Source organism: Lissotriton helveticus, chromosome 1_2 (assembly GCF_964261635.1).
Source record: "Lissotriton helveticus chromosome 1_2, aLisHel1.1, whole genome shotgun sequence".
Lineage (NCBI taxonomy): Eukaryota > Metazoa > Chordata > Amphibia > Caudata > Salamandridae > Lissotriton > Lissotriton helveticus.
Genome location: NC_136058.1, coordinates 351,504,992 through 351,525,253, shown reverse-complemented (window position 1 = coordinate 351,525,253; position 20,262 = coordinate 351,504,992). Strand labels below are relative to the sequence as shown.

The following is a 20,262-nucleotide window of genomic DNA, read 5'->3' as shown; positions in this document are numbered from 1 at the left end:
ATGGTCTCCTCTGCTCCCACTCCATGCAAACCTCGAGGATGGCGGGTCACAGCAGGTCATCCAGGCACTGGTGAAGTCATTAATCAGTCCAGGCCTGGTATCCTGATGCCCAATGTTCGTTCCCCTTGCCCAGCTCAGCAATTGAAGTGTGCGGCAGCGGCTTAACGCTAAATTGATGGTGCCCGACTGCAGAATATGCGAAGAGACTCACCAGTTCTTCCATATGTTACAGATTGTTTAGGCCTAGATAAATGGGACGCCATACAAGGTGTGAGGCCAGCAGGCACAGCCCTAAGCAGAATGCTAATAGGAGGAGTTGGGGTGCTGTGAACCATGAACACCACATGTCTGGCAGTTGTAGGCAGCAAAGCGAAAGAAAAGTTTGCGTTTTTACTTTTTCCTCACATGCCTTTACGTTACATTTGCCTGTGGTCTCACAGCCTACCTTGCCTACGTTTAGCAATGATCCAGCCCTCATCTGAAATCATCCAATAGGAGGGCAAAGACAGGCTGCCTCAAGTAAGGGCATGGATGATTGGATGCGCAAACCCTGCTCTGTTTATTCACTAATTGACGAGGGCCGAGACAATCACAGAATACAAATACACACTCATAATGCCGGAACAGTAACGCGGTGGTGGGCCAGTCAGTGAAAGCGGTGAGCCAGTCTGTGGAGACATATTAGGAATTCCCTCAGGCAGTTATATTCGCAGGTATGTTTATTTTATTTTAAACACTTATCCGAACTTTTGACCGCAAAAGAAGGAATTTATACTCCCGGCCCTCTGAATTAACTGCCAGCACCGGCACAAATTAAGCACTGAAAATGTGTTTCAAACTGGGCATTTCTTACGTAGTCATTGCTCCTTATTTTTTTAATAGGCTACTAACATCACACCAGTCCATGCACACTCCTGCCCGGTACCGTATCCCAACCACACATACAGCGCACTCCACTCCTGCACCCCAGAAATCCTCAGCCAGGCCAGGACTGCAGGTGTAGTCTTAATATCAGCACTACATCAACCGTGCAAGGGCAACCAGTCAACATGTCACATGCACAACCAGCATACCACCAGCACAGCCGCCAGCTTCTCACAAGGACAGTCAACATGTCACACACACAGCTAGCATGTTACGGGTGCAGAGAAAGCAAGTCACAGGTGTAGACACAGCATGTCACGGGTGCAGACACAGCCCTCTTCTCACAAGTCAATTGAAAGCCGAGATTCAGGGGTGCAAGGACAACCAGCATCTCGCAGGTGCAGACCTAGAGAGCGCCTCACAAGTGCTGCAAAGCCTAGATCTCACAACTGTAGGCACAGGCAACATCTCAATTTCCAGCAAACCTTCACAAATGCAGAAGCAAAGAGCATCTCAAAGTGCAGAGACAGCTAGCACCTGACAGGCGCAGAGACAGCTAGCACCTGGCAGAGACAGGTAGCATCTACTAGCATCCTGCACATTGATTTATATACTTGCATAATAACGCCCAAAACCTTTAAGAGAACATCAGGCCAACGAATGTTGTTCGCAACAGCACATGAACCCATCCGCCCAACACCGGACATTTTGCAACTTGCTTTTCTATGGTGTATGCATAATTATACATTTGCCACACTTGCCCCATACCATCATCTCCTGAATATTTTTCCTTTTCTCGCAAAATTTAGCCAACCCTGCCACTTAGACTATAATAAAGTAAACAAACTAAACAGTTCACAGAACTCACCCCAGTAAAACACGCGTCTTCAAATAGGTCGTGCCTCCAATTCTCGCATAATTTAGCCAACCCTGCCACTTAGACTATAATAAAGAAAAACAAAGTAAACAGTTCACAGAACTTACCCCAGTAAAACAAGCGTCTTCAAATAGGTCGTGCCTCCAATGAATGTAGATGATTCGCCTTCTAAAATGTTCAGTGCTGCACGTTTAAATAGAGCATGCCGCCCTAATTATGCAGCCTTTATGACTAATGAAGGGTGGTGGTGGCGCCAGTAATATGCCTGCTCTATTATCACAGCATGCCGAGAGGCGCCCCATGCTGCTGGAGCACTCAACTGTGCATTAATTATAGTTGAGTGCTCCAGCAGCCTGAGGCGCCTGTTGACATGCTGTGATAAGTGGGTCTCATGCTGTGATAATTGTTGCAGCGCCTGAGGAAGTGAAGACTCCTGCTGGGATAATTGGTCTTGCTGGCTGAGATGGAGACTCCTGCTGGGATAATTGGTCTTGCGGGCGGAGGTGGAGACTCCTGCTGGGATAATTGGTCTTGCTGGCGGAGGTGGAGACTCCTGCTGGGATAATTGGTCTTGCGGCGCCTGAGGAAGTAGAGTTTCATGCTGGGATAATTGGTCTGGCAGCGCTTGCGGCGCCTGACGTCCAACAAACGTGCACAAGCTGCTCAACCTTGAAGCGCGTTCACAGACCTGGGTCGGCTCGTGCCCAGGTCTGTATCGGGCTCGTTCACAGCTGTGACTCCCTTGTTAAGTCTCAAGGCGGCTATAAGTCTCGTTGGCGGCAGGGCTTCGCCCTGCAACGCCAGCGAGACCTAAAAAGTACAGCCGTACATTCCTCAAGGCTATTCAGTCCCTGATTAATACTGTCACATCGAAATATCCACCTACATTCTGCTTGATCAAGTATTCGAGTGATGTCACCACCCCTACTAGGACATTTAATCTGTTCGATTATGTGCCAGTGCAGGTCGGACGAAGTATGATTATCTTCCAAGAAGTGAGACACCAAAGGTGCATGTTAATTTTTAGATCGAATGCGACTTTTGTGTTGGGAAAGTCGACTTTTCACCCATTGAGTAGTCTGACCGATGTAAATTAGTGTACATGGACACCAAATTGCGTACACCACATTTTGAGAGTTGCATTTGGTGTGGTCTCTCAAGTCATATTTAACATTGCCGTGCACAAACTGTTTAGTGTTTGTTGTTGAATGGCACATCGGACAATTGCTACAACATATATCCAGGCATTAACAAAGTAGACAACTGGCAAGAGTAGATCAAAAAAACACAAGTAAAAAATACTAACACATAATCATGATGCCATGAAATTTAATGATACTGATAAAAACGATGGGCATATTCAAGTACATACTCATAATGATAAAAGATATACAAAATAATAAAAAGAGAATTTCACATTCAATTATTATGTTCTTTAAAAGTTAGTGAGGGGAAATAGACTGAAATAAGTTCCCCAGCTGATTGGAGAAATTGATGTCCGTCTGCCAACGCGTTTCGACACCAGAGTGTCTTCGTCAGGACAATATCAGCATGTATCTACAATTCAAAGAGTCATGATTACAATACATATTTACTTGTGTATATACAAATATAATTTGTTTCTTTTTTCTTTTTTCCTTCTTACATAAAGCCAGTTATGTCTTACTATTTAAACAGAAAATTACCACAATGAAAACGAACACATACAACCATAAACAATTTAAGATAAAGACAAAGATAGCTTGTGAAGCAAAAATATGAGCAGCTAATCAATGCTTCTCCCATACAGTTTATTAAACATTCCCTTGTTGGTCACCTAGAGGGTTGGCCCCTACTTAGGCCCCATAGGTGTATACTGAGACATTTTACATTATACATTTTGTCATGCAGCCTGGAAATAGAGCACAGAGATTATTGATGCCAATTCTTTCCCTGTTAGCCAATTTATTAGTAATTCCAAAGGGAAATATAATTATGGTATAGTTCTCCTATTCAGATCCATAATACCTGTCAATAAAGGTTTCTACCCACTTATAAGGACTACTATTACGTTGGAGGGTCTATACATTTCTAAGGAGTTTCTTTCTTTTTTAAAAATTATCCTAGAGTCAAAGATAGAGAAGAAGACCCCCTATTTCTTGCGTTCTTACCAAAGGGCGTTTTTTTATTATAAAAGTAACACATCCTATAGTGTGTATTCCATCTATCTTTGTATAACCTACCACTCGTGGATAGTTCTGTGTTCCTTCGTGTATTCATTCACTACAACTCGTTCTGGGTGAAACCGGAACTGCATTTCATGTTCTGTTTCTTATATTACTTCACTATCTAAAAAGCAATATTACGGTCTGTTAAGTTACTTTACGTAGTTTTGGATTCCTATATTTATACATGTAGCCACTGTCATGTATTACCGTGTAATATGTTGTTGTATTGGTTTCCGTGATAGTAAGGCGACTTCTTGCTTTAAAAACAATTTCGTGTTCAGGTATTCCTATATTTTAAAGATAAAACAAGGGGTAGAGGAAGGAAAGAAGATTGGAAAAAGGAAAGATACTTTTAGGCGCTAGAACGCTATTGTACATTTCTTCTATATGCGTGTTTGTATGTGGCCGCCGTGTTTCCCGTTATCCTCAGCTTACCTTAGTTAAAAACAGGGCCGCCTATAGTGATATTCAGTGGCGCTTGTACGGGTATTCCCACGTATTCTTTGTTTGGAGGCCAGAATTACTTTCTGTGAGAATAGCAAGAGAATATAGATAGTAAATGGTAAATATCTCCACCGTAATTTAAAAGCGTGCTAGAACGCTATTATACATTTCTTCTCCGTGCGCGTTTGTATGTGGCCGCCGTGTTTACTCGTATCCTCAGCTTACCTTAGTTAAAAACAGGGCCGCCTACACTTATATTCAGTGGCGCTTGTACGGGCATTCCCACGTATTCTTTATTTGGAGGTCAAAATTACTTTCTGTGAGAATAGCAAGAGAATACAAATAGTAAATGGTAAATATCTCCACCGTAATTTCAAGACGTGCATAAAATTATTTTACACTCGTCAAAGGAAGGACGGATACTGCTTGCTGGAAAACCGCTCCTTCAATTACCTCATAAGCGCCCACATTCTTTGAAAGGCGTCACAGATATCGGAAAACTCCAGTTGTAGCGGCGCTCGAGAAGATTATTAACTTCACGGCAGTAGGTTCCCGTCGTCGAACCTTTACATGCAAAGCGAGACAGCACAGTTTCAGATAAACATTCTGTCTCTAGCATTGCAAGATAACTAATAAATGCATAAAGGCCAGAAACACCTTATTACACTTCAATAGTTACCATCCTAGGTGCCAAAAGGATAGTATCCCCTTTTCTCAATTCCTCAGAGTAAGGAGGAATTGTACGAACATCAAAGATTATGACCTCCAATCAGTCGCAATGAAAAGGAAATTTTTAGAGCGAGGTTACCCTCATCGCTTGGTGAGAGAAGCCTATAAGAGAGCACGGTTTTTCGACCGAGACTCCCTGATAAATACTCAAAGACTGGTCAAAGAACAAAAACTTGTCTGTATCACGAGGCACTCCACCCTGAATTCAACGATTAGACAAGTGATCAATTCGAATTGGCACCTTCTTAATGTGAACCAAAATGAGAGTAAACTGGCCAAACCTATGTTCGCTCATCGGCGAAATAAAAATCTGAAAGACCTTATTGTCAGATCTCGGTTTGTGAAATCACCTGAGATCCCATTTGTACAGAAGTCTATTGATGGGAAAAACGGAGTCGGCGGTACATCCCGCTGTGGCACTTGTCTATCCTGCAACTCTATTTTTACCAATGACCCCATGATCTTCAATGGTGTCTCGATTAAAACTAAGGAGCTATGCACCTGTAACACCCGGAACGTAGTCTATTTAATAGTGTGTCCATGTAATTTAGGATACGTAGGTGAGACCTCCCGGGCAATTAAAACCCGCCTGACTGAACATAGATCCGCTATAAAAACGAAGAAGCACCCGGCACCCTTAGTGAACCACTACACTGAATACAAACACTCACCAACAGAAATGAAATGGTGTATTCTGGAGAGAATACACCTTTCTGACCATAATGGAGGTGAGAAAGTAAGAAAGAAAAAAGAGGTGTACTGGATTTTCACTCTGGGCACTTTCGACCGGGGGCTGAATCTGGAATTACCCTGGGAAAATGCCATTACGTAAATGAACCGATGAAAATTGGAATTAGAATCAGTTTCCCCCCCCTGCCCCCCCCCCCCCCGACCCCCCCCCCCCTCTCTCTCCCCCCGTTTTTCCAACCATTTTAAATGGAAAATATAGGCCATATGTGTATTTCCCACATGTTTACTTGCACTTTAAATATGGGTGGAGCTAGAAAAGTCCACCAATGAGACACCACTATATAAGAACCTATCGATTGGAAGTTTACAATCCTTGTCCTGTTCCTTTGGATCCCTTCGCCGCCATCATAGACGTTGTGATACTTCACCTACAGCAGGTATGCGCTCTGTGCATGAATCCGAACCGTGTTAGCTCTTTAAACTTGGGAGTAACTTTCCCCTCTTTCACTTTGCGTAACTGGAGTGAGTGGCCATAGATAAATACTAAGACATCGTATGGTAGTTTCGAAATATTTCCTGACGGGTAGCGTAAAGCATGTGTCACAGCCAAAATGCATTTATTAGTTATCTTGCAATGCTAGAGACAGAATGTTTATCTGAAACTGTGCTGTCTCGCTTTGCATGTAAAGGTTCGACGACGGGAACCTACTGCCGTGAAGTTAATAATCTTCTCGAGCGCCGCTACAACTGGAGTTTTCCGATATCTGTGACGCCTTTCAAAGAATGTGGGCGCTTATGAGGTAATTGAAGGAGCGGTTTTCCAGCAAGCAGTATCCGTCCTTCCTTTGACGAGTGTAAAATAATTTTATGCACGTCTTGAAATTACGGTGGAGATATTTACCATTTACTATTTGTATTCTCTTGCTATTCTCACAGAAAGTAATTTTGACCTCCAAATAAAGAATACGTGGGAATGCCCGTACAAGCGCCACTGAATATAAGTGTAGGCGGCCCTGTTTTTAACTAAGGTAAGCTGAGGATACCAGTAAACACGGCGGCCACATACAAACGCGCACGGAGAAGAAATGTATAATAGCGTTCTAGCACGCTTTTAAATTACGGTGGAGATATTTACCATTTACTATCTATATTCTCTTGCTATTCTCACAGAAAGTAATTCTGGCCTCCAAACAAAGAATACGTGGGAATACCCGTACAAGCGCCACTGAATATCACTATAGGCGGCCCTGTTTTTAACTAAGGTAAGCTGAGGATAACGGGAAACACGGCGGCCACATACAAACACGCATATAGAAGAAATGTACAATAGCGTTCTAGCGCCTAAAAGTATCTTTCCTTTTTCCAATCTTCTTTCCTTCCTCTACCCCTTGTTTTATCTTTAAAATATAGGAATACCTGAACACGAAATTGTTTTTAAAGCAAGAAGTCGCCTTATGATCACGGAAACCAATACAACAACATATTACACGGTAATACATGACAGTGGCTACATGTATAAATATAGGAATCCAAAACTACGTAAAGTAACTTAACAGACCGTAATATTGCTTTTTAGATAGTGAAGTAATATAAGAAACAGAACATGAAATGCAGTTCCGGTTTCACCCAGAACGAGTTGTAGTGAATGAATACACGAAGGAACACAGAACTATCCACGAGTGGTAGGTTATACAAAGATAGATGGAATACACACTATAGGATGTGTTACTTTTATAATAAAAAAACGCCCTTTGGTAAGAACGCAAGAAATAGGGGGTCTTCTTCTCTATCTTTGACTCTAGGATAATTTTAAAAAAAGAAAGAAACTCCTTAGAAATGTATAGACCCTCCAACGTAATAGTAGTCCTTATAAGTGGGTAGAAACCTTTATTGACAGGTATTATGGATCTGAATAGGAGAACTATACCATAATTATATTTCCCTTTGGAATTACTAATAAATTGGCTAACAGGGAAAGAATTGGCATCAATAATCTCTGTGCTCTATTTCCAGGCTGCATGACAAAATGTATAATGTAAAATGTCTCAGTATACACCTATGGGGCCTAAGTAGGGGCCAACCCTCTAGGTGACCAACAAGGGAATGTTTAATAAACTGTATGGGAGAAGCATTGATTAGCTGCTCATATTTTTGCTTCACAAGCTATCTTTGTCTTTATCTTAAATTGTTTATGGTTGTATGTGTTCGTTTTCATTGTGGTAATTTTCTGTTTAAATAGTAAGACATAACTGGCTTTATGTAAGAAGGAAAAAAGAAAAAAGAAACAAATTATATTTGTATATACACAAGTAAATATGTATTGTAATCATGACTCTTTGAATTGTAGATACATGCTGATATTGTCCTGACGAAGACACTCTGGTGTCGAAACGCGTTGGCAGACGGACATCAATTTCTCCAATCAGCTGGGGAACTTATTTCAGTCTATTTCCCCTCACTAACTTTTAAAGAACATAATAATTGAATGTGAAATTCTCTTTTTATTATTTTGTATATCTTTTATCATTATGAGTATGTACTTGAATATGCCCATCGTTTTTATCAGTATCATTAAATTTCATGGCATCATGATTATGTGTTAGTATTTTTTACTTGTGTTTTTTTGATCTACTCTTGCCAGTTGTCTACTTTGTTAATGCCTGGATATATGTTGTTGCTAAAAATTGCTTTGCCCTGATCCAGGATTTTGATCTCACTCAGGGGGTCCTTGTTTTATGACATAACATCGGACAATTGCCACACCAATAATGACCCACAATTCTATTGAGGCCCCAAAGAGTAGTCAAGTCAGGAGAAGGTTTAGAAGGCAAAGCAGCTCGGACTAAATGGCCCTGCATATTTTTGCCCCGTTTGAAGGCAAAAAGGGGCTGCTACTTGGAAATTCCAGCAGCTTGTACCAAGGGCCAATAGTATTTAACTATTTTTACAATATGGTTACTTTTAGTCCCAAATGTAGTGACGCATGGTATACGTTCTGTTTTCTTGGGGGCATGTGGGGTCAAAAGAAATTCTCGATGGTTATACCATCCCCTTTTTAGGGAACGTTTGATTAAACGTCGTGGCTAACCACGGTGTTCCAATTTCGTTGCCAATATTTCTGCCTCTCTGAAATAGTCCTCCCTGAATTGTCAGTTCCTACGTATCCGCAGAAACTGCCCCCGTGGGTGATGGCTAGAATATTGCAGCAGGGTATTTCGGGCCGTTGGTTTGGTAAAAAGTTTAGTGGCCAGTTTTCCTTCATTGGGAATAATCGTCAGATCCAGAAAGTCAGTCCTCTCACAACTGGCTTGAGAGGTGAATTTCAGGTCCGGTGAGCAAGTATTCAGCAATTTTAAAAATCTTGGAGAGTCAATACATTGCCTGTCCAAATAAAAAACACGTTGTCAATATAATGGCGCCAATGGCGCAGATTATCAAAGTACAGATTTTCCTCTTGATTGTAAATATATTTCCGTTCAGCACTATCCAGAAACAGAATAGCAAAATTGGGGGCATAAGAAGCCCCCATGAATGTTCCCTTTATTTGTAGATAGAACACCCCATCAAACTCAAAATAGTTTCTTGTGAGTGAGAGGGTCAATAATTTGATAATAAAATCAGTAGGCACCGTCACAGGGCCAGGCCTAGTGTCTAAAACATGTTGAATTACCTCAATCCCTTCCCTTTGAGGTATATTCGTGTATAAGGATTCAATATCCAAACACACTAATAACTCGGTCAAGGGGTCAAATGCCATCTGTTCTAATTGGCAAATGATGTCACCGCTGTCACGCACATAGCTCCGGGTGAGCGGAGCTAGCTCCTTAATAAACACATCAATATATTTACACAAGGGTTCCAGGACCGACCCACAGCCAGAGACTATGGGTCGGCCTGGAGGATTACTCACATCCTTGTGCACCTTACGCAAGGTGTATCGCACTGGTGTTTGTGGCGCTTTTTCTGTATTTAAGAAATCAAATTCTGTTGAGTTGAGAAATCCAGCTAGTTTGCCTACAGATGTTGTGGTCAGAATAACTTTCTGCAAATCAGAGAGAGGATTGTTACGCAGAATCATATAGTGATCAGTGTTACTAAGTTGACGATGGATTTCAGATTTGTACATCTCCATAGGTTGTATCACAATCCCTCCCCCTTTATCTGCGGGTTTTATAATTAAATCTTGATTCATTTTCTAGGTACGTAATGCCTGTCTTTCCAGGAGAGTGATATTATAGGGAATGTATTCAAATCCTGCATTTAAAGCAGTCACATCTCGAAGTACCATTGATTCAAATGCTAGCAGCTCAGCAGGTATCTGTGCAGTTAGAGGATTACATTTGGATGGAGGCCTCAAGTTAGATGGATTAAAAATAACATTACTCGATTTGTCCATAAAGAAGTACTTAAGACGCAATTTCCTAAAAAACTGTAATAATTCAATCTGAGTGTCGAATAAACAGGTTTTTTCCGTGAGGACAAAGCTTAAACACTTACTTAGAAGAGAAATTTCGACAGATGACAATATATGCTCAGAAAGATTAAAAATTGGTATAGTACTGGGTGAATTAGCAATGCTCATGGTGTCATCTATCATGGGGGTCCCCACTGATAAAACTTCCGATGGGTTTGATGTTCTCCCGCTTGGAAGTTCCAGTGTTGGGGTGATGGACGAGATCTCCCCGACCCTTGCTCTGACCCCTTCCTTGTCCACGTTGACCTAAAAAAAAGGAGTGTAGGTTGAAGGGGAGGGACCCTGTACCTGGTTAGCATTATTCTCACTTTCATCACCAGAACTTGCAGCAGACTCAGAGAAATTAATAGCTACATTACGTCAAAAACGACCCCAATTCTCATTTGGATTGTAGTGTGATTGTCTAGACTGAGAAAAATAATCAGGAAGGAGATACGGATGTGATCTAGTCTGATCAAAAGTAGCAATATCTTTTTGGACCTTGTTGGTTTTTTTCATACGTTCAATATTTTCAAATTCCGTGATTATCTTGTTAATTTTATCCAAAGCTAATTTGGCATCAGCTACAGTATTTCCTTCATTGAACCTTCTCTCCAAGTCCGCAATGATTTCTAGTTCACGTTAACTACGCTCCAAAGCTGTATCTATACCATGTACTAACCAATGGCGGGAACAAGTAACCTCCATATGACTGAAACCCTTCATGAATTTAGGATCATTGGTAAAAATGACCAGAACATTACGGACCTGTAGGCCCATCGGTATAGCATCTTTATTAAGATATTCTGTTATCATCAATGCATGTAAATTAGTCCGTACATGTTTTTTGCGACATTGTTCCAATTCATCAAGTAAAGCTTGCACTTCGGTTACAACTGGAGTGGACACTGAAGGTCCCAATAATGATGGACCACTAGTAATCTTAGAAATATATTCTTAAGAGTACATTGGTAAATTAACATTGTTCATTTTTACTAGAAAACAATGTCAAGGCAACAAGGCCCTTACTGCTGAGAAAACTCCATCAAGCAAGGAAAGATAAAGGAAAAAAACAATACATAAATGAATAAGTCTTGACACCTTCTTTTAAATCGTTTCTTTCACTAATTTGGTGATGGAAAAGCCTGCTTAGACCAACTGTTTTGTCGCCTCAATGTTGTTATTTTTCTATTTGTATCTGCCACTGTTGTTTTTGATTTCACATATATTTATGTTTTTTGAGTGTATATTATGAGTGTAATTGTTTGAGTGCCCTTGTGTTCTTATTTAATTCTATTAAATGTATTTGAGTATTCATTTATGTATTGGTTTTTTGTGACATTGTGACACTCACAGGTTTTTTCCTTTATCTTTTCTTGCTTGATGGAGTTTTTCTTATTTTTCTCTTTTTTTAAGTAGTTAAGTATGATAATATAGCTCAAGAACCTTTGTTTGCATGATATTGTTCGTTATCCCTGGTTCTTGATCTAAGGTTGCCCTTGTGGTCAGTAAATCAACATTGTAGCATAGCCATAACTTGTTATTGTCTCATTTGGATTCACCCTGGACACCAACCTCACCCTCAAGGAACACATTCCAAAAAAATGAAGATGGCCAGAAAATCAACCCGTTTCTTTCATAAAGCACCTTAAAAACTGCTGTTCAAGCAATTGTACTTGCATCTCAAAGGTGGTATCGCCCTGCTCCATAGCCCTGCAAAAGTTACACTTGCACACCTTAGGGATATCCTACATGCTGAGCCCATATCATCCAGGGTCTGAAAAAATGTGACCACATCACCCCCATCCTGATCGAACTTCATTGGCTCCACTGACAGGCTAATATCATCTTATACACTAGCTGCATCATTTGCAAAGCTTTTTTGACAAGCACCCCCGGCTTATCTTGCAGACAATCTCTGGTGAATCTTGGCACACCCACAGCCAGGATCTGGAACAACATCCCTGTAACCATCAGGACCTCCTCAGTGCTGCTCCAATTTAGGAAAGAGTCAAAGCCTCATTTCTTTGAACACCACTGCATCACTGTACATTAACTTTGACTGTATGATTGTCTTTGACCATTTAGAGAGCTCTGCTGCCTTTTGGCTAGGTTAGCACTATACACATATCATCTATACACATACATGCATACCTTTAATAATAATAATAATAATACCGAATCTTATAGAGCGCGAGCGGTTACCTCCGGCGGAAGTGTCCCGGCGCTAAGTGTGCAGCAGGAGCCAGAGTGATAGGGGATTACATTTTCTGCGTAAAAAGCCAAGTCTTCAGCAATCTCCTAAAGCTAGTTTCAGAGGGTGCCAGCTGGATTCCGGGTGGCAGAGTGTTCCAAAGAAGTGTAGTGCTTGCAGAGAAGGTCCTCCCGCCCAAACGCGCTCTTCTAACTCGTGGAACGAGTAGTTGAACCAGGCGGTTGGAGCGGAGGAGTCTCGCCTGAATATATCTAGGCAAGCGAGTTTTTAGATAGTTCGGGCAGGTTCCATGTAAGGCTCTATAAGCCAGGGTGAGAGCCTTGAAATGTATCCGGCTAGCCACTGGCAGCCAGTGTAGCATGCGTAAATGTGGAGAGATGTGATGTTTAAAAGGAATGTGCTTTATCAGTCTTACAGCCGCATTTTGAGCGGTTTGCAGTCGTTGTAGCAAGTATTTCGGGAGGCCCAGACAGAGGCCGTTGGCATAATCAAGCCTAGAAGTGACCATGGCATGGATAACCGTTTTTCGGCATCCCTCTGGGAGCAGTAGGAGACATTTCCGCAAGTTCCTTAATTTGCTTAGGCATCCTCCAACGACCTGCTGGATGTGGGGGGAGAAGGATAGGCTATCATCCCACGTAACCCCCAGGTTTTAAGCCTTTGTGCTGGGGAGAGGAGCTGGACCCATCTCGGCAGGCCAGCAGAGCTCCGCAGGGGGGCGAGAGCCTTTCCCGAAAAAGATTACCTCCGTTTTAATCGCATTCAATTTTAGTTTATTTGTGTTCATCCAGCTCGCCACATCACGAAGGCACCCCTTGAAATCGGCAAAGGCTGCCTCCGATACCTCAGAGTACAGGAAGACCAATTGGGTGTCGTCAGCATAGGAAATTGCAGTGACTCCCCAATTGGCAATCAACGTAAACAGCGGGGACAGATAGATATTAAAAAGCAGCGGGCTGAGTGCCGATCCCTGTGGAACCCCTCAGTTCAATCTCCTAGGTTGAGAGGAAAAGGCGCCCAGTGCCACCTTCTGAGATCTATTGGACAAATACGAGTGATGCCACCCGAGTGCCTGATCCCGGAGGCCGATCCCCGCCAGTCGCTGTAGTAGCCTGCCGTGGTCGACAGTATCAAAGGCGGCCGACAGATCCAGGAGCACCAGCATAGCCGATGCCCCTGAATCCAGTGACCACCTGACTGACTCGGCCACCTCGATCAGGGCGGTCTCAGTACTGAAACCGGGTCTAAAACCCGATTGTGTTTCATGTAGAATATTATTATCTTCCGTGAATTTATTTAATTGCCGCTGAATAAGTTTCTCTAACATTTTGTCCGGTGCCGCCAGAAGTGAAATTGGACGAAGATTGGTAAAAAACCTCTGGAGCACCGTTCGGCTTTTTTTTCAGCGGGAGGATGGTAGCATGCCTCCAGCTCTCAGGGAACACTCCCGTGGAACTGGACATATTCCAAATATGTTGGAGAGTGGGTGTGATTGAATCCGCCATCAAACTCCATAGCTTTGGTGGGCAGGGGTCATCAGGTGAACCTGATTTACATCTACTTATTTCCTGTATGGCCGCATCAAGCGAAACTGGCTGGAATTGACATAGAGCCACAAGGGGAACCCTAGCCTCCACTGAGTCAGACTTTACAGTATGTCCAGACGGGGTAAAAGTGTCAAACACTTTCTTGATTTTATTATCGAAGTATTCTGAGATGCTATCACATAATATTTCCGACGGGGTAACCTCCAACTCAATGCATCTCGGTTTAAAAAAAGACTGCACTATTTTAAATACTTCTTTTTTTTTTTTAGAGTGTTCTGCTTGTTTAATAGAAGTGGCAATGAAAAGTTTCCTGGCCTTTTTTATTGATTTATGAAATACGCGGATGGCGGCTCTGTAACGCACCCTCGCCTGGTCTCAATAGTTCACCCTCCATAGCCGCTCTAACTTTTTGCAGGCTGACTTTTCAGCCCTTAACTCCATTGAAAACCAGGGAGCTGAGGGAGATCCCCTCCGTGACATTGTCCGTTTAGCTGGCGCAATAGACGTCACCATATCGCCTATCCATTGACTCATGGCCTCAGAATCCCTATTAGTGTTGGAAGTAAGTGCCGGGGGATTCCGAGCCAGGACAGGGCCCATAGTTTCAGGGAGCAGTTTTTTCCATTGTCTCAGCAGGGAAGAGCGCCTCCCAGTCTCTGGCCCTCCAACCGGTATCCTAACCATAAAAGGGATAAGCGCATGATCCGACCAAAACAACGGTTGCGGTGTTTCAACTGACAAATCCCTGATGTTTGAAAATATCAGGTCAAGCGTATGACCTGCTTTATGCGTGGGGCCTGTGCTGGGCATTGTCAGGTTAGCGGCGTTTAGTGTGGAAATAAGCTGCTCCGCCAGCGGACAGTCCACTTTCTCGGCAGGTACATTAAAATCCCCCACAGCTATGAAATGTGGATGGAGGAGGGAGCTTTGGACTATAGTGTCTATAAGATCGACTGAACTGGCCTCTGTGCCACCGCTGACTCTACTTCACGTACTTGGTCAGGTTTAAACATTTCTATTGAAGACTTGGTCTGGTGTAAAGAGCTGGGTCCGACTATGACTGACGAGGATTGATTTGAAGACAAAAATGCAATCCTTCCCCCCCTGCAATCGCAGTTGGCATGGAGGATGTGAGTGTATACCGCTCTCTAAAAATGAGGGCCACCCCCCGCCCCTTCTGCCCTCCGCCCGATTGGAGAAGCTCATTTTAAAGCCAAATGGCACCGCTAGGGCAATGGCGGTCATAGTGTGGTCGTTCAGCCAAGTTTCGGACAAAAACATAGCGTCCCACTCCCGGTCCTCTAGCAATAGCCAGATGTCGTCAGCATGCTTTGCCAAAGATCTGCAGTTTAAAAGACCAGCTTTAAGGCTGCAGCTATGAGTGTCTGCCTGGGCTTGGGGCTTGTGAGGCCTAGAAGAGATTACCCTGCTTAGAGATTTCCCACAGTCTGAGCATACTTGTGGGATGCAGTCGTTAGCTGAATCTGGTATGTATGGTTTGCACGGCTGTCCCGGCTTCAGCGCCAGTAGCTCCTCCCTAGACCAGACAATGCTGCTTGCGCCTGACCCCGGGCTGGCAGCATAACAGGCCCTGGCCATGATCCGGTCGCGGACGGGCGCAGACGGGCTTGCCTTTGGCGCGCCTGCTGCGCACGTCCGCTGCACGGCTGTGGACACATATCCCCTTATGGGAGGGACCCAGGAAGTGAGGCAGCGAGGGGGAGGAGGCGCGTCCCTCCGTTCAAGCGGCACAGACAGCCGTGACGGAACGGGGACCGACCGGGTAGGTGCAGAGGGGAAAAGTGCAAATAACAATGTGCAAAGTTCTGCCAGCTAATTCACCCACACATTTTAAAAATCTGATTTTGCTTTAAAAAAGTTCACAGATGTTATTAAAGTGTTTAAAAAGAATGGTGGTTCTTAAATCAACCACACTGTCGCCTAAGTACAGCCAAAACGCCTCTCGCCACCAGCACCTTACTCGCGCTGCTCACACCAGCGAGGCTGTTTGTTCTGGCGCCTTTGTAGGTTGCGAGTGGGAGGAGTCGCGTCTCTCCGTTCAAGCGGCACAGACAGCCGTGACGGAACGGGGACCGACCGGTTAGGTGCAGAGGGGAAAAGTGCAAATAACAATGTGCAAAGTTCTGCCAGCTAATTCACCCACACATTTTAAAAATCACATTTTGCTTTAAAAAAGTTCACAGATGTTATTAAAATGTTTAAAAATAATGGTGGTTCTTAAATCAACCACACTGTCGCCTAAGTACAGCCAAAACGTCTCTCGCCACCAGCGCCTTACTTGCGCTGCTCACACCAAAAAAAAAACATAATCTGTACTACACAGCCTGCCAAGGTGAGACTTTGTGGCTTTGCCAATGCTTGTTTAACTGTAGGTGTAGGACGGACCACTTGCTAGTAACCTGTTAATGGTCAGTGCTCATACAGTTGGAGAAGATTGTCTCCTGACAAAGTCAAAGTAGGTTCCCCTCTTGACCGATATTCGGATCTACAGACCCACAACCCGATGTGGTCAATGTATGCACAATCAGCAAGAATATTGATCCCTGTCAATCCCATCATTCCACTTTCATACTAGTTACATACCACCCTTCCCACGGCTCCATGTGCTGTGTCCAACCGACTGCCCTCCTTTAAATATCCTCTGTACCCGGCCTCTGGGACGAAACAACCCAGGTGCTGTGAAGTCGTAGCAAGGTCTGTGCTTATCCCCACGGGTGAATGCATTCAAGCTGTGAGGTCGCTCAGCTGGTCAGCACTGGCATTTAGGTCTCCCCTACCTGACTGCGCATTAGCTGTCTGTTGTGAAACATATTGTCAACTTACGGTGGGCTTAGAGCCTGCCTTTTGCTTACCATTTGTTGGCTTTATTGGCACTCTCATTTACTTATTTCTTATTCGTTAGCTTATGTGGGCTTTACTTTCTCTTTTTGTGTTTGTCACTTCCCTGGAGCATGGATGCCTGACTTACGTCCTTCCAATGGTTGCTTTTCAAGCACTACTTTTATTTTCATTTGAGCGTGCTTCCAGAGTGCATGTGTTTACCAGCTGTCTCCCTTCTGTAAGTCTTTTCACTCACCATGTTCCTCTTTCTCGTCTGAGTGCGTTTCCCCACTTCCTAAAGTGAGGTGTGCACCTGTGTGTGCTTGTTTCCTGATGCCTTACCCTCAAGTGCTTCCCCTCCATGCCAAAGTTGCTCTTTGTAGTCCATTTTCTTTCCCCCAGCGCTCCACATTACTTTTTCTTCTTGTCCTTTGCTTTCCCCCAACAAGCCCTCTATAGACCTTCCCCTCACCAACAACCCTGTATTTCCACCCTCTAGCTGCACCACCCATGTTGCTTCTGCCTGCCTGTGTTGCTTTCCCCGATGTTGCTTAAACCGCACCCAACCCATCCAAGTTGGATCGGGAACAACACAAATAAAAAGCCTGTCATTTTGTAGGCAAATGTATGAGTGGTGTGCACACTTATAAAATGACATAGGTGGCCACATCATAGGCTTTTGTATTATTATTATTATTTATCCACTCTTACCAGCATTGCAAAAACAGTTGGCAAAACCAATAGGTCCCTGAGGCCGGACCTATTGGCTTTGACAATGCTTTTTGGGTCAGTAGTGTACCCAGCTGGTGTGTCACATGCATTGGTTTCTGCTTGCCTCAGAGAACGTTTGTACTAGATTAATCTGCTCAGAATGGCTCATCAGTTGTGTGGAAATGGGTACCCTGGACAAGTTAAGGAGACTTGTGCCGCCTGGTACACTGTGAGCATGAGCCGTTCAGGGGGCCCACGTGGGGCCAGTGTTGTGTACATGGTAACTGCACAGAAAGCATGCTTCACAGACAGTTTTAGGAACACAGCTGCCTTTAGAGATCGTAATATGGATGTGGAATTTGAATGTCTGCAGTGAAGCAGCCTTAAACCAGCAGGTGGTGACCTTAAACCTGCAGGCCATTATAAAGACTTTATAATGAAGCTGAAAAGGTTCTTCTGATGCTGGTCAGCATCAGACCCTCTGAATCAGATTTTCTGCTGCAGAAAATAATGTAGGGGAAGCCGGGCCAACCAGCAATGCAACCTCAGATCAGCTGCCACATTGGTCCCAGTTCCACAGACAGGCAGGCAGAAATGTATCAAAAGGTTTCTACGTCCAGCTTTTGGGGTTAACCAGGAGCGGTACACCCTGACCTCCCAAGTCCCAAGGGTTCCAGGACCTCCGAAACAGCACTTGGGGGCCAGGATTCTTTTCAAACCAAAAGCCACCAGTGAGGTTCTGGGCAGTTCCAGATGAAAATGGTCACCTGCACTCTATCAGGAAAGTGGGCTTTTAGCAGCGTGTTTGTACGAGTGGCTTAACAGGTTAGCCATCTGACCCTTGGGATCCACTTCTGTCCTGGATACCAGTGGGAGCTGGTCCAGCCTTTTAGATGCCTTCACAGGTCTCAGAAAGCAGGTGCAGTCTGTCCTTTTTCTATCTTCCGCAGGTCATGTAGTGTTCTGAAGAAGGTGACTTTGGGCATCACTTTTATGCTGCCACAAACTTGATGGTGGGGGGACTCCTCCCCCCAATAGGGTAAAAAGTTCCCAATGGTAACCCTACCTATGTAGCAGTAGTTCCTATGTACCCTAATGCAAACAATCCCAGAGTGCCTCGCGGTACCTAAATACAACATTGCAGAATCTTTCCTCCTCTGCGTAGCACTTCTGAGGCTACTGTAAACGGAGCAACCCCTCCTGTGTGGTCACCTGGTTGGGGGGCAGCACCTTCCCATCTGGATTGGAGCCTGTCTGACTAGGAAGACAAAAGGGAGGCAGGCCGAGGTGTGAGCTACACCTGGAAAGGCCTAGTCCCCAGACCATTGTTTCTAGGGAAGATCAACTACTCTCCACACCCATGGCCTTTGTCTCAGCTCTGGGAGCCAATTCACACATCATCAAAGAGGTATTCAGCTCCTGTGTGATATTTGGAGGCTCGGGCTTCTAGAGGCTTTAGACAGGTTATAGGTGGCTTTATAAAAGTATGTTTTGTAAATGTTTAGCACAAATCAAACTTTACCAGTGAATTGGATGTGAAATAAATATTTTTAAAAGTCCAGCAATATATGCTGAAGTCCACTAGTGACATTTGACTTACAGACCCTGGGTACACTTGGTACCATATACTAAGGTCTCATAGGGTGAATATGCCATTTTGGTGCATTCCAATCTAACATGAGTTTAGGGGTCGCAGCGCATACGCTGGGGTCTGGACATAGGTACACAATGTGCAGAGTCCAAAAACAAGCGGAAAAATCTAGCCAAACATTGGGGTGACCACGCAAAAAAGGAGCATTTGCCTACAACAAGATGGTGTAAAACGTGTGATATTTCAGCAAACAGCTTTTTGTAATGATAATGTAAGAACAAAGTCCCAACGGGGTCCAAAACGTGTATAGTAGGTTTTTTTCAGGTATGTTCATTGGCTACACAGGTGGCCTTACTCATCAATTATCCCCATTCACCCATGAGCATATGAGTGAAAAAGTGGAGGGGCCTGCCCTGGGAGCTTGTTTTTTGTCTTGAGACCTCCTTAAAGTCCTCAGTCTCAGTTAAACAGACAAAGGTATAGTTAGAACATGACTTGTAGAAAATCAAACAGTTCGGTCATGCAGGAAAAACAATATTGTAACATTGGCCTGCTTGTTTCACGAATCTCTTTTCTCTCTGTACCATATTTTATAAACTAGATCTAGAAGAAGGACTTTGTTCTACTTACTGGAATGTTGTTATCTCTTGTTTCTCTCTTCTGTCCTTCCCGCAGCTGTTTGTGATAAGATTGTTCACAAATACATCCTATGACCAAAGTTTCATGTCTTGTAGAAAGAGAGTTTTTTTTTAAACTCTAGACCACTGGGAGCTGTCTGCTTGTGGTAATATTGCATGAGCATTGGAAACCAGTGCAGTTCTCCTATCACACACTCACTATTCACTATGATTTTGATTTTAAATACTTCCAATTGTGGCAAAGGAGAAGCAAAGACATTTATTCAAAAATGGACTGCCCAAGAGCATACAATTTGGCCACATTGCATGAAAGGCTGTGAGTAAAAAACATCTCTCAGGGTTCTATTGTTTCAAAGATTTCCTACGTCTAATTTCACGAAATATCAAGGGAAAAAATACACAACTTCACACACCTAGACTATTAGCAAGGCAGAGGAGGCGCTCTCCATCAGAAA

The 20,262-nt window shown here is 43.6% G+C and overlaps 1 protein-coding gene across 1 annotated transcript in view; it reads left to right on the top strand.

The window, feature by feature from the left end:
• LOC144807907 (uncharacterized) overlaps nucleotides 1–20,262 on the top strand; it is a 319,307-nt gene that overhangs the window by 112,981 nt on the left and 186,064 nt on the right. The gene's annotated exons all lie outside the window — the stretch shown is intronic.